The sequence below is a fragment of the Cibotium barometz genome, chromosome 20 (assembly GCF_041138505.1).
Source record: "Cibotium barometz isolate CiBa-2024 chromosome 20, ASM4113850v1, whole genome shotgun sequence".
NCBI lineage: Eukaryota > Viridiplantae > Streptophyta > Polypodiopsida > Cyatheales > Cibotiaceae > Cibotium > Cibotium barometz.
Window position 1 is genome coordinate 5,981,319 of NC_141065.1, and position 14,132 is coordinate 5,995,450.

Here is a 14,132-nt window from a genome sequence, read left to right on the forward strand (position 1 = left end):
TCCACTTCAGACTTTGATGATCGGTCACATCAAGATTAATCTCTGTCCCAAGAGATAATGTCTCCAAAACTTTAGAGCATAAACTACTGAGAGTAACGCCAAGTCGTGGACATCATAATTTGTCTCATGCATTTTGAGTTTTCTGGATGGGTAAGGAAAAATCTGGCAATTTTAGGACAGGGTTGGTTACTAAAGCTGTCTTTCAAAAGCACTCTAACACATAGCGGTCCAATGAAATAGGGTGCTCTTCTTGAGAAGGCTAGTCAAAGGGGATGCTATTTGAGCATACCTGGGTATAAAGATTCTATACCATCTGGTTAATCCCAAGAATACTCAGACTTATTTCACTATTTTGGGCTTTGACCAATCCACGACTGCTTGGATTTTAGCGGGGTTAAGAGAAATCTTGTCTTTAGATATTATAAATCCCAAGTATTTGACATGGTCAACAGAGAAAGTGCACTTGTATCCAGTGACATCGAAGTATTCTTCCATGGCTTCGATCCACTTTTCCGTAGCCTTGCCTAAGTTTTTCCCTTAACCCTTGAAGGGACTTGGCTGAGATCTGTGAAGACCCTTGCGAACATTAGGGTCAAGCTCTTCCTTATCCCGTGAGAGGATTTGGCTGTCTGCCACGATTGGCACATCTCATGATTTTGCAAAAACGATACATCATTAACTTTCTATTTGAGTTCATCTTGAGATCCTAAGACTTAAGAAGTTGATAATTAATTACTTCAAACAGGGTAATCGTTCTTACTAGAGATCTACGATACACATCCGAGAAAATAGATCTTATTTCTTTAAACTTGATATCTGATAGTCAAATCACTTAGACAACTAGAAATTTTTCACAAAACATTATTTATTTACATAAGGTTTGCAATATATACATAGAGCAACATGGCTCCAGAAAATCAATGCCTCAACGTATACACATGAGACGACGATATTGGGCTATGGACATGCCGCTATACAATTGTTCCCTTACCGCTATTGGTGCTACAATCTTACTTCTTGGGATAAAACGGTTATGAAGTCTGAAAAGTTGACAAATAACCCTAAAAACTCGAGGTGTGAGGTGATAAAGGATAACATCACAAACCACCTTTAAGATTTTGTGGGCCCACTCGTTCCTCACATGGGAAGTATTACATATTGGTGGCCACAGATTATGCAACAAGGTGGGCAAAAGCAAAGGCCATGGTCAATAATAAAGCAGTGGCTGTGGCATCCTTTCTCAGGGAATACATATGTGCCCGATTTGGGTGTCCATTAGAAATCCTTATGGATGGGGGGAGGTCTTTCAGGAATGACTTGATTGAAGCTTTGGTGCAGAAATTAAAAATAAAGCATACTATGTCAACTCCCTATTATCCCCAATGTAATGGTTTAGTAGAAAAAAGTAATGGAGTGCTTTGTGGATCTTTGTCTAAGCTAGTGGATACTATGAAGAGAAAGTGGTGCATTTGCCAGAGGTCCTATGGCCTATAGGACAACTCACAAACTCTCTCTTGGTTTCATACCTCTTCAGTTAGTTTATGGAATGGAGGCTATTTTGCCAAGAGAATTGGAAATCACAAGCCTTTGCACATCTTTTGCATTCTTGAATAATGAAGAAGAAACACATGCCCAATGCCTAGTACAACTGTGGAGACCTTGGATGAGAGGCGACTTTAGGCGCTTCAAAATTTGGAGGCTGCACAATAACAACGCAAGGCAAGGCATGACACTCTCACAAAGAAGAAGCCAGAACTCAAGCAAGGAAGGCAAGGCATGACACTCTCACAAAGAAGAAGAAGAAGCAAGAACTCAAGCAAGGAAGCTTAGTCATGAGGTATGATGGCCGTGTGGAGAAACGGCTAGATAAGAAGCTTCTTCGACGCTGGGAAGGCCCCTTCACGAATAAAACACAAGTTCAAAAATAACACCTATCTTCTAGAGGATGCAAGTGGCTAGGAGGTTCTCGGACGTGCCAATGAGTACCGGCTAAAGATATTTTACCCTCGAGCACCATGGCCAGCAGACCCCCAAGACAAGCATGGAGGATCTGCTCTAGGGGAGGAAAGATGTGACATGAAAAATTGATATCTTTCATTTTCAATTTTGTACATATTTTGATGGTTTCTCAATGGTAATAAGGTGGAAGCTTGTCCAAGAAGATTCTGCCATGTGTAAGTGGGATCTCCACCTACATGCCACTTAGACTTGGCTATTATCTCATTACACTTTCAAAGTCAAAAAGTCTTCAATTTAATAATCAATAGAAGACTTAGCCTAAGAGGACAATTGATAATGACATCTGCCCATATGTCACTGAAGGGTTGAAGATTTTTATGTTATAATTTGTAACAATGGAAGAGAGGGTGATTCTCCACCTATAAAAGGAGCCCTCCTCTCCCTTTCAAATCAATGAATGAAGCCTCCTCAATTGAGCATTTTGTGTCATTGCCATTCTCTTATCTTCAAACCCTTATTCAAACACTCTCTTTAAATCTGAATGTCTCATTTAGCATTAGCTCCTCATGCTTAACCCAATTTTGGACCTCTTTGTTGATTCATGATAAGTGGGATAAGGAGTTATTATCTTGGTGGGCCTGTGACTTCTCAAGGTAGCCCTTGCCTTGCCGCCCTCCTTTGGAGGTACCAATGGTTTTAGCGGTAATGAGCATGTGGAGAGACTTTGGGGACCATAGGTAAATCTTTACGATTGTCCATTGAGAAATGTTAACCCTTACCCTCTAGCTTGAATCATGAAGGAGATGAAAGGCGAGGCTATGTGAAAATTGAGGCTTCATGCAAAGAGAGGGAAGTGCAGTTTTGTGGTCTAATACCCAAATTTCAACCAGTAATTACTCATCACTCGAGTATTGGTTTCTAAAATTGATCATATGGCTAGGAAGCTCTTTATATGCTCTTTCCACTCATGTAACTAATTTCTTAATCCTTTATTTCATTGATGATCAGAATTTCTCCCAAAGTTGCTAAATTTTAGGCGAATTTTGACAGTTTTATAGTCTTGTAGTAAAATGCTCATAACTTTTCACTCGGTTGCCCGTTTTTGAAAGTTTTTATATAGACACGAAGCTCTCTTTACGCTCTACATACTTATATAATCCTTTTTTGCATAGTCTATATGGATTTAAAACTGTAATTCTCTGTGTATCTCTGTTTTTATAGACTTTTGGCCATTAATAATGATTAATTCCTCATTAGGGGAAGGTTGAGGTCTATAGGGGCCCTTTAAGATGCCATGTGATTAAAAGGTTATTAAGAAAAAGAGCCAATCGTGTGATGCCATGTATACAAAAATGTTGGGTGATTAAAGGTGGTCAAAAGATTCTCTAGAAGATGCCTTTTTGTACTTTTCATTTCCAAAAAGTGAGGGGGAAAGTTTTTGAAATTTCGGACGTCCATAACTTCTACATATGAGCTCAAAATTTGTCGGAGATTACAGATCCAGAATCTACTCGTCGAACTCTTTCTATAGATATATCACATGATATAGTTTTGCTCGCTCGATTTCAATTTCAATTTTGGTGGGAAACTTTGAAATTCAAACTTCTAGCCGTTTGAAGAACAAAAAGGTATCTAAAGTCAAAGAAACTTAACATTTTAACAAAAAGTCATTAAAATCATAATATGGTAGCTTAAAGGGCCCATATAGACCTCAACCTTCCCCTAATGATCAAAAAGCAATTCCCATGTATCTTATCCTCTTGTAAGTGATTGCTATATTATTTTACTTTAAGATGTTCCGTCCAAATCGCCCAATTTGAACGGATGAACCTTACCAACATTCCCTGTATGTTTCTGTTCACATAATCCTGAGTCGGAAGATTTTCTTCCAACAAAGAATTGCCCTCTTGTTTGGAGCTGCAAGACTGGCAGAAATTCTTGCTTCTCCTGAGCCTTTCATCTTTCCTTCCATGAATTATGATCTCACCTTTGATGTGTTTATATTTATCTTAACCTAGGGAGAGAAAGGGAGGTGAGGAGGCTATGAGGTTTCATACAAGTGTGTTTTGATTCTAAGAAGTGACCGAAGTCAAAACCCCAACTTTGTGTCACAATACCACAAAAAGTACACTAAAGTTTAAGAAAACTCTTTTCACAAAGCTTTAAGGTTGTTCGGAGAATATATACTTTAATAAACTCATTAAGAGACTTTCAAAATCTTCTTAAATTCAAATTAAACGATCCTCCTTAGAGTAGGATGGACTCCGACTTAAGATCCACTCCTTGAAAATACCACAAAAAGTACAATATAGTTTAAGATAACTCTTACCATAAAGTGTCGCGAGAGAAGGATTTAAGATTGTCGTGAACATAAACTTTAACACATTATTAAGAGAGAATAATAACACATTGGAAAATTTCTTGATATATCAGGAGCAATGTAACATAATGATTTTCCACCTTTGGAAAACCACCTTACAGACACTGTAGTGAGTGTTCACGTGTATACATTTCTTTGCGTGCACTTCTAATCTTCCAAGTGCTATCTTGGTTCAAAGTTCTTGATCCTATGCAAGCCATTATAATTGTGAGAACACCTCTTTGATCAATTCATAAGCCTAGAAAAACTTATACGAAACAAGTCTCTTGAGTTAGAATACACATTATAGACCATTGTCTATTGGCGGTGAAAATTTTAAATAGAGTGGTACCTTTGTGTTACTTGGTTAATATTTAAGAGACCATGATTGTTTAGAAATTTATTAATAAATGCCATTGTAGACTGAGCCTTCATGCTAGTTCCTCCTTTCCAACCTAATCTTTTAGCCAACCTAGTAAAATCAATTGTGGTGCCTTCATGCTTGAAATGTGTGAGCGTTCTTTTAGCAAGATATCTCGTATTTCATCTCTTGTGTGTTGAGATGAACTATGGATAGGGATTTGCATACTCCTTACACGAATTGTTGTTCCTTTAACACCTCTTCGACCGCTGGTATCAACCAAATTTACTTCTACATTACCCTCAGAAATGTCATGTAATTGCTTTGTAAGAGGAAGTCTACCTATGTTGAATCTTAATTGTGACCATTTTACATTATACTCTTTCCAATAATCAACCACACCACTAACGTGGTTAAACCATTCATGGTCATTCGACACTGGGAGCTGGCCATAATTGTTTTAGACTCAATCACACTACGTACATCCTCAACATCATCAAATCACATAAGTAAGGCAGTAGTTCCCTTAGAATAATGTTGTCAGACTTCTTATCTATATCAAACTTGGACAAGAAGATGAAGTTACTAGCGAGAGTAACACATCCTTTATATGGAGAGTCATCAACAAGAAGGGTCCTCCTAGGATCACGCTCAAAGGCTTTAAACATTCTCTCCAATGGCTTAAACATTGCCTCGACACTTGGATTGTTTGGCCTAAATAGTTTCTTCTTCTCATAAAAGTGTAACAAGCTTGTTAATCCCACATGGCAAAAAAGGAAGTTTTTTTTGTGCTTTTTTTGCAAAGCTCTTACCATTTAAATAAAATTATCCTCCATTTTCGTTAACCAGATCCCAACATTACAAAAGGGTCTGCCATTAACTAGATCCCAACATTACAAAAAGGGTCTGCAAAAATTTTATACATCGAGGTGGGAGTATAAAATATCTATTTGGAACATATAGAGTGGATTGATGCAACGTTGATGGTTGAATACAATGCATAAAACATCAAGGTGAATGATCCCAGGGCCATTCTCTACATGATCATGCATAAAACATCAAGAATGTTCATGGTATTGTGTTTTAGAATGGCCCTAGGGCCATTCTACCATGCATAATGTGCTTGAAAGAATGGCCCTATGGACATTCTAAAGAACATCATGGATGGTAGAATGGACCAAGGGACATTCTTTCATGGATGGTAGAATGGCCCAAGGGACATTCTTTCAAGCACATTGTGCATGGTAGAGTGGCCTTAGGGCCATTCTAAGGCATATTATGCTTCCAAGAATGGCCCAGGGACATTATCAACTCTCTTGTGTCAACTATTGGTGAATTTTAGAATGGTTGTAATGTCTACATGTGAATGCATAAAACATCAACATTGTGAATGGTAAAATAGTGTTACGGCCATTCTTGTAAGCACAATGTGCAATACAATGGCCCTAGGGCCATTGTATTGGTAGAATGGCCCTAGGGCCATTCTACCTATACAATGTGCTTGAAATAATGTCCCTAGGGCCATTCAAGCATCCATGATGTGCTTTAAAATGTCCCTAAGGCCATTCCAAATCACATTGTGGATGGTAGAATGGCCCTAGGATCGTTCTCCACACTCTTGTGTCAACATGTGGTGAATTCTAGAATGGTCTAGGACCATTCTCTACATGTTGTGAATTCTAGAATGGTCTAGGACCATTCTCTACATGTGCATGCAAAGATGATCAACAAAAGATTTTTCTCACACCTCTACTTTTTTTTCAAAGCAATATCTTTGAAATAAACAATTTGCATTTGAAACCATGATAAAACACACCATATAAAAAGAGACAAATATAATCCAATATACAAGCATACGAGAATAATCTTTCAATTATCAATGTAGAATATACATAGTGTCGGAGAAACTCATAGTCAGCAAATAGCTCCTCCTCAGTATGAATGTCGCATAAGGTTTCAAGACATATGTACCCATAATCAGCAGAATTTACATTTATGTCTGCTATACACCAAGGTGGTAATTTTGGTACAAGAGTGTAACATACATTTGGTCTCATGTTCATGCCATGAGAGCTGTTTATATATCTTGTCACATTTTCATACTCTACATTATCCAATAATTACACTATATCATTTGGACAATCTACCTTAGGATCCTCTTGAAATGAGTACTTTAAAGCCCTAGGATACACCTCACACAACTCCTTCCAATCATCATGACAATACTTATTTCCTCTGTAGTAAAGACTAGTTATACCTCTTGTGAGAGGAGTGTGCACAAATAGCCCAACACTTGCACCTTGTATAGTTGATGCATGGACCATAAATGCTACACTATTTATCTCAAACATCTCACCAATTGGAATAGGAAATATGGGGATACCAAGAGGATTATCCTTTCTCACATATCATGCAACACATGAATTTAAATGACCTATTTGATTGCCTGGGGCTGCAAAAACAAGCAATCCAAGTGTTGTTAGAGATATATGACAATGGAGCCCATGAAATTGATGCTACACCATACCCCTACTACTAATGCTATCAAATCAAAATCAAAACATATTAAAAAGTACATTCTCTACCCCAAACATGCCCTTTTCGAAGAATGGCCATTGTCTACCCACCTGCATGTCTATTTGGTGGAATGGCCCTATGGCCATTCTAGATCTCCTTGTGCCAATAGGTGAATGTTAGAATTTCCCTAGGGCTATACTCTACTTGTTCATGCATAAATTGTAAAGACTGTGCATGGTAGGGCTATTCTTGTAAGCATAATGTGATTTATCATGGCTCTAGGGCCATTCTACTATGCACAATGTACTACTATTATAAAGAATGGCCATAGGGCCATTCTAAAGCACATTATGGACGGTAGGCTAGCCCAAAGCTTACTGTGTATAAAAGAACCATGGTGCATGTTAGAAAGGCCCTAGGGCCATTCTACTCCCTGTGCCAACTAATGGTGCATGCTAGAATGGTCCCAAGGCCATTCTCTATACCTTGCACATGTATAGAATATCAAGATTATGCATGGTAGAATGGCCATGGGACCATTTTAGGGACATTCTACTATGCACAGTGTGATAGAAAGAATGCCCCTAGGGCCATTCTAAAGCACATTATAGATTGTATATTGGCCATAAGGCTATTATTTAGCACATTATGCATTTCAGAATGGCCCTAGGACCATTTGGTAACCTTGTTCCAACTATTATACAAGTTAGAATGGTCCATTAGGTCAATTCTAAAGCTCATTGTGCATAGAAGAATGGCCCTAGGGCCATTCTATAACCCCAGGTGCATGTTAGAATGGTCTTGTCTACTCTCTAATGCCAATATGTGAATGTAAAAATTGTCGTAGGGCCATTCTATACATCTTGTGCTAACTATTGGTGCACAATACAATGGTCCTAGGTCCATTCTCTACCCCATCCATGCATAATATATAAATAATGTGCTTGGTAGAATGGCCCTATGACCATTCTAAAACACCTTGTATCAACTATTGGTGCATGGCAGAAAAAAGTCTTAGGGCCATTGTCTATCCTCCCCAACATGCCATTCGGGAGTATGTCCCTACAATGCACATTCTACTTGAAAGAATAGCCCTTGGCCATTCTAAAGCACATTGTGCTTGAAAGAATAGCCCTTGGCCATTCTAAAGCACATTGTAGATGGTAGAATGTCCCTGGGCCATTCTCTACCCTCTTGTTCCAATTGCTCCATCAATATTAGAACACGTTCCTAGGGCCATTCTATACAAGATTTGCCATAAAATGTCATAATTGTGCATGTTAGAATGGCCCTAGGGCCATTCTTGCCATTAGGAAATTTTTGAGGTCATTTTGGGGCCCTGTAAGGAAGTTTGACCGGAATAAAAGGGGCACCGGATAAAATTTTTGAGGTCATTTTGGGGCCCTGTAAGGAAGTTTGACCGGAATATTCCCTCCAAAAAGGGGCACCGGATAAAATTTTTGCATTAGGAAATTTTTGAGGTCATTTTGGGGCCCTGTAAGGAAGTTTGACCGGAATATTCCCTCCAAAAAGGGGCACCGGATAAAATTTTTGCAAACGAACTCCAAATTTGTCGGACCTCACATATTTAGATTCCTTTTTGCCTAGGAAATATTCACGTTACAATGTGCTTTTGAATATAGGCCCTAGGGCTATTCTACCATGCACAATGTGCTTGCAAAAGAATGGCCCTAGGGCCATTCTCTACCCTATTGTGCCAATTGTAGGTGAATATCAGAATGTTCCTTGTGCATAAAATACCAAGATTGTGCATGGTAGACTATACCTAGGGACATTGTTGCAATGATAATGTGTTTTAGCTAGTGTGGTTCTAACGCACATTGTGGATCGTAGAATAGTCATTCTCTAACCTCTTGTGTCCCCCCTGCTGCTGGTGAATTTTAGAATCATCATAGGGCCATTCACTACACATGCATGCATAAACTATCAAGATTGTGCATGATAGAATTTCAAAATGGTCATAGGGCCATTTACTACATGTTCACACACATAAAATATCAAGATTGTGCATGGTAGAATGACCCTAGGGCCATTCTACCATGTATACTGTTCTTTGAAAGAATGGCCCTAGGGCCATTCTAAATCACATTAAGGATGGTAGAATGGCCTTAGGGCCATTCTCTACTCTCTTGTATGCCAGCTTTTAATGAATATTACAATGATCATACATGTTATTGCATAAAGTATCAAGATTATGAATTGTATAATGGCCATAAGGGCCATTATAGAAGCAAGGACAATGTGTTTTTGAATGTCCCTAGAGACATTTTACCATGCATAATTTGCTTGAAAGAATGGCCATAAGGCATCAAAAGCACATCATCGTAATAATGATAAAATGGCCCAAGGGTCATTCTATACCCCTTGTGCCAACTATTGGCGCATGTTATAACAATGTGCATTGGACAATTTATACCCTCTAGTACTTTACAAGGATTTTAAGTATACCATACACATGTAAACTTTGATATAATCAGCCAAACAAAAACATAAGTCTTATCAATTTTGCATCACTATAAAGCGCATGATCATGTCATTTCTTATCATTAAATTAGTTCTTACAACAATATACAAAACATGGGTCAATCCTCTTCATTGGCAGAGCATAAAAACATTTTTCTATGGAAAGTCTTGATGTATTTTGCATACATGTGTAAAGATTGGCTATACTAAAGCACACCATGGATCAAAGAATGTCCCTAGGGCCATTGTTTCAAGCACACCATGCATAGTGTGCTTGAGAATGGCCCTAGGGCCATTCTTTCAAGCACGCTGTGATTACAAGAGTGGCCCTAGGACCATTCTTCCATGGACAATCCTGATGTATATTGCATGTATATGTAGAGATTGGCCCTAGGGACTTGACACAAGGGATTGGAGAATGACCCTAAGACCATTCTTGCAAGCACAATGTGCTTTGGAATGGCCCTAAGGCCATTTCACCATGCACAATGTGCTTGAAAGAATGGCCCTAGGGCCATTCTAAGGAACATCGTGGATGGTAGAATGGGCCTAGGTCTAATCATTCAAGCCACTCAAAAGCACATTTTTGATATTTTATGCAGGCAAATGTAGAGTTTGGCCCTATGACCATTATAAAGTTAACCAACAGTTGACACAAGGGAGTAGAGAATGGCCCTATGACTATTCTTGTAAGCACAATGTGCTCTAGAGTGACCAAAAGACCATTCTACACTAGGGCCATTTTAAAGCACACCACCATGGATGGTAGAATGGCCCTTAGGGCCATTCTTTCAAGTACACCATGGATGGTTTTTCTTAGAAAGGCCCTAGGGCCATTCTTTTAACCACATTATGCTTGCAAGAATGGCCATTCTTCCATGGACAATCTTGATGTGTTTGGAACGCATGTGTAGAGATTAGCCCTAAAGAGTTGACACAAGGGAGTGGAGAATGGCCCTAAGACCATTCTTGCAAGCATAATCTATTTGGAATGGCCCTAAGGCCATTCCAACATGTATAATATGCTTTAAATAATGGCCCTAGGGCCATTCAAAGAACATTATGGATGGTAGAATGGATCTAGGTCCAATCTTTCAAGCACATTGTGCATGGTAGGGCCATTTCAAATCACATCATGGGATCATATAACGTCCCGAGGGCCATTCTTTCAGGAACATTGTGTAGGTAGAATGGTTTTAGTGATGTTCTACCATGCATATTCTTGATGTTTTTATGCATACACGGGTAGAGAATGGCACTAGAGCCATTCTAAACTTCAACCAAACAGTTGACATAAGGGTGTAGAGAATGGACCTAGGGATTGGCTTGCACGTCTAGAGATTGGGCTAAGGACCGGCGGGCTAAGGACCATTCTAAAATTACTAGTAGTTGACATAAGGGAGTGGAGAATAGAGCTAGGACCATTCTTGCAAGTCTTAATATTTTGATATTTTATGCATGTACATGTAGAGATTGGCCTAAGGACTATTCTAAAATTTACCAATAGTTGACACAATGGAGTGGAGAATGGCTCTAAGACTATTCTTGCAAGCATAATGTGCTTTGAAATGGCTCTAAAGCCATTCCACCATGCATAATGTGCTTGAAAGAATGGCCCTAGGGCAATTCTAAATAACATCATGGATGATAGAATGGACATAGGTCCAATCATTCAAGTAACTCTAAAGCCATTCCACCATGGCATAATATGCTTGAAAGAATGGCCCTAGGGCAATTCTAAATAACATTATGGATGGTAGAGTGGAACTAGGTCCAATCATTCAAGCAACTTTAAAGTAGAGTTCTGATATTTTATACATGCACATGTAAATTTTGGCCCTATGATGACCATTCTAAAGTTCACCAGAAGTTGACACAAGAGAGTAGAGAATGGCCCCTATGACTATTCTTTCAACAAACGCAATGTGCTCTAGAATGAACAAAAGGACATTCTACCCTAGGGCCATTCTAAAACACACCGTGGATGGAAGAATGGCCCTAGGGCCATTCTTTCAAGCACACCATGGATGGTGTGCCTTAGAATGGCCCTTGGGCCATTCTCCCAAGCACATTGTGCTTACAAGAATGGCCCTAGCACCATTCTTCTATGAACAATCTTGATGTATAATTTTTTAATGCATATGTGTACAGATTAGCCCTAGGGAGTTGACGCAAGGGAGTGGAGAATGGCCATAAGACCATAATTGCAAGTCTTGCAAGCACAATGTGCTTTGGAATGGCCCTAAACCCATTCCACCATACATAATGTGCTTGAAAGAAGGCTACCTAGGGCCATTCTAAACAACATCATGGATGGTACAATGGACATAGGTCCAATCTTTCAAGCCACTTTAAACCACAATTTTGATATTTTATGCATGCACATGTAGAGTTTGGCCCTATGATCATTCTAAAGTTCACCAAAATAGTTGATGCAAGAGAGTAGAGAATGGCCCTATGACTATTCTTTCAAGCACAATGTGCTCTAGAATGACCAAAAGGCCATTCTACCATGCACACTATGCTTTGAGAGAATAGCCCTAGGGCCAATCTAAAGCACACCATGGATTATAGAATGGCCCTAGTGGCCCTAGGGATATTATTTAAAGCACACCATGGATGGTAGAATAGCCCTAGTGGCCCTAGGACTATTCTTTGAAGCACACCATGGATGGTGTGCTTAGAATGGCCATACGGCCATTCTTTGAAGCACATTGGGCTTATGAGAATGGCCCTAGGGCCATTCTCTCATGGAAAATCTTGATGTATTTTGCATGTGTGTGTAGAGATTGGCCCAAGGGAGTTGACACAAGGGAGTGGAGAATGGCCCTAGGGAGTTGACACAAGGGAGTGGAGAATGGCCCTCCTGGGGGATTCACTCACAAAATAAAGGGGGACGTTACCTATGTGCATGAACCTCAAGAGAACCCCCTATATGTGATGTTCATTATATGATAACACCCACCTATTTAAGCTTATAAGGATACCTTTAAAAATGACTATGTCACCCCCCTTCCTTCTATTTATGTTTTTTCTCTAGCATTTACACACCCCCTCTCCTTAGATTAAAGTATGTTACTTTGAACCTTATTGACCAACCATAATTAATTCATGCATGCTACCAAGAAATAGATGTTAAGTACTAGGAAATCATAATTGCAAATCAACACACACTAGGAAAGAGAGAGAGAGAGAGAGAGAGAGGCATTATACACTCAATCAATGATGAGGAAGGAAAAAAACTTAGGGTAATGAACAAAAACTACTAGGCAGGTTGATTAGTAATATTATGTATGCATGTGTGGATGTGTGTATGCATATGTATTTGTGTATATGTGTGCATTATCCCAAGACCAAAGAAAGAATTTAAAAAGATATACAACATGATGGATTGTGGTTCTAAGAATCGTATAAATATTGATATCGATAGTAGATTTGATCCCTAAATTGACCTCTAATACCTCTAACTTCATGTATATTTACCTTGATAGTAGATTTGATCCCTCAATTGACCTCTAATGTGTCTAACTTCATGTATATTTACCTAGATCATGTAGCACAAATGGATTTTTTGCAAGATAGGATTGATGGAAAAATGTAATTACGTTAAAAGCATGGATTCTGTCAAAAACATTCCATATGATGATGTTCGTTTCAACACAAAGTTTTCTCAACTTCTAAGCAATAACAAGCTAACATAATTAATTAAACTACTTGGAATCCCCAATGTAGGACAAGTGAATGGTTTTCTGAATGCTTATGTTGTCAAAGAATTTCATTTCTAAAAGTATTGCTCAAATGCTACCAAAACATTGCAAGAATTTTGTACAACTATGTTCTCATCAAAAGTGCTTATGACATATTCTTAATGTTGCTATCCCCTCCCCCTCCCCCTCCCCATCCCCCTCCCTCCCCCCCCCCCCGCCCCCTTCGCCTACCTTAAATTTAAGATTTAGTATTCAGGCTAGATCCATGGCCTTAACCCTACCTTATAAGCTTATGTCTCATTTCAAAAAACCCCCCTCTTATACACTCACATGATATCATAAGTTTTCTAAGAGTCAATCCCCTTGGATGGCCCTAAGACCATTCTTGCAAGTACAATGTGTTTTGGAATAGCCCTAAGACCATTCCACCATGCACAATGTGCTAGAAAGAATGGCCTTAGGTCCAATCTTTCAAACACATTGTGCATGGTATTGTGCATGGTAAATGGCCCTAGGGCCATTATTAAGCATATCATGGATGGTAGAATGACCCTATGGCCATTCTAAAGAACATCATGGATGGTAGAATGGACCTAGGTCCAACCTTTCAAGTACATTGTGGATGGAAGAATGGTCCAAGGGTCATTCTAAAGCACATCATGATGGTAGAATGACCCTAAGGCCATTCTTTCAAATCATAATGTGCTTACAAGAATGGTTCCAGTGCCATTCTACCATGCACAAT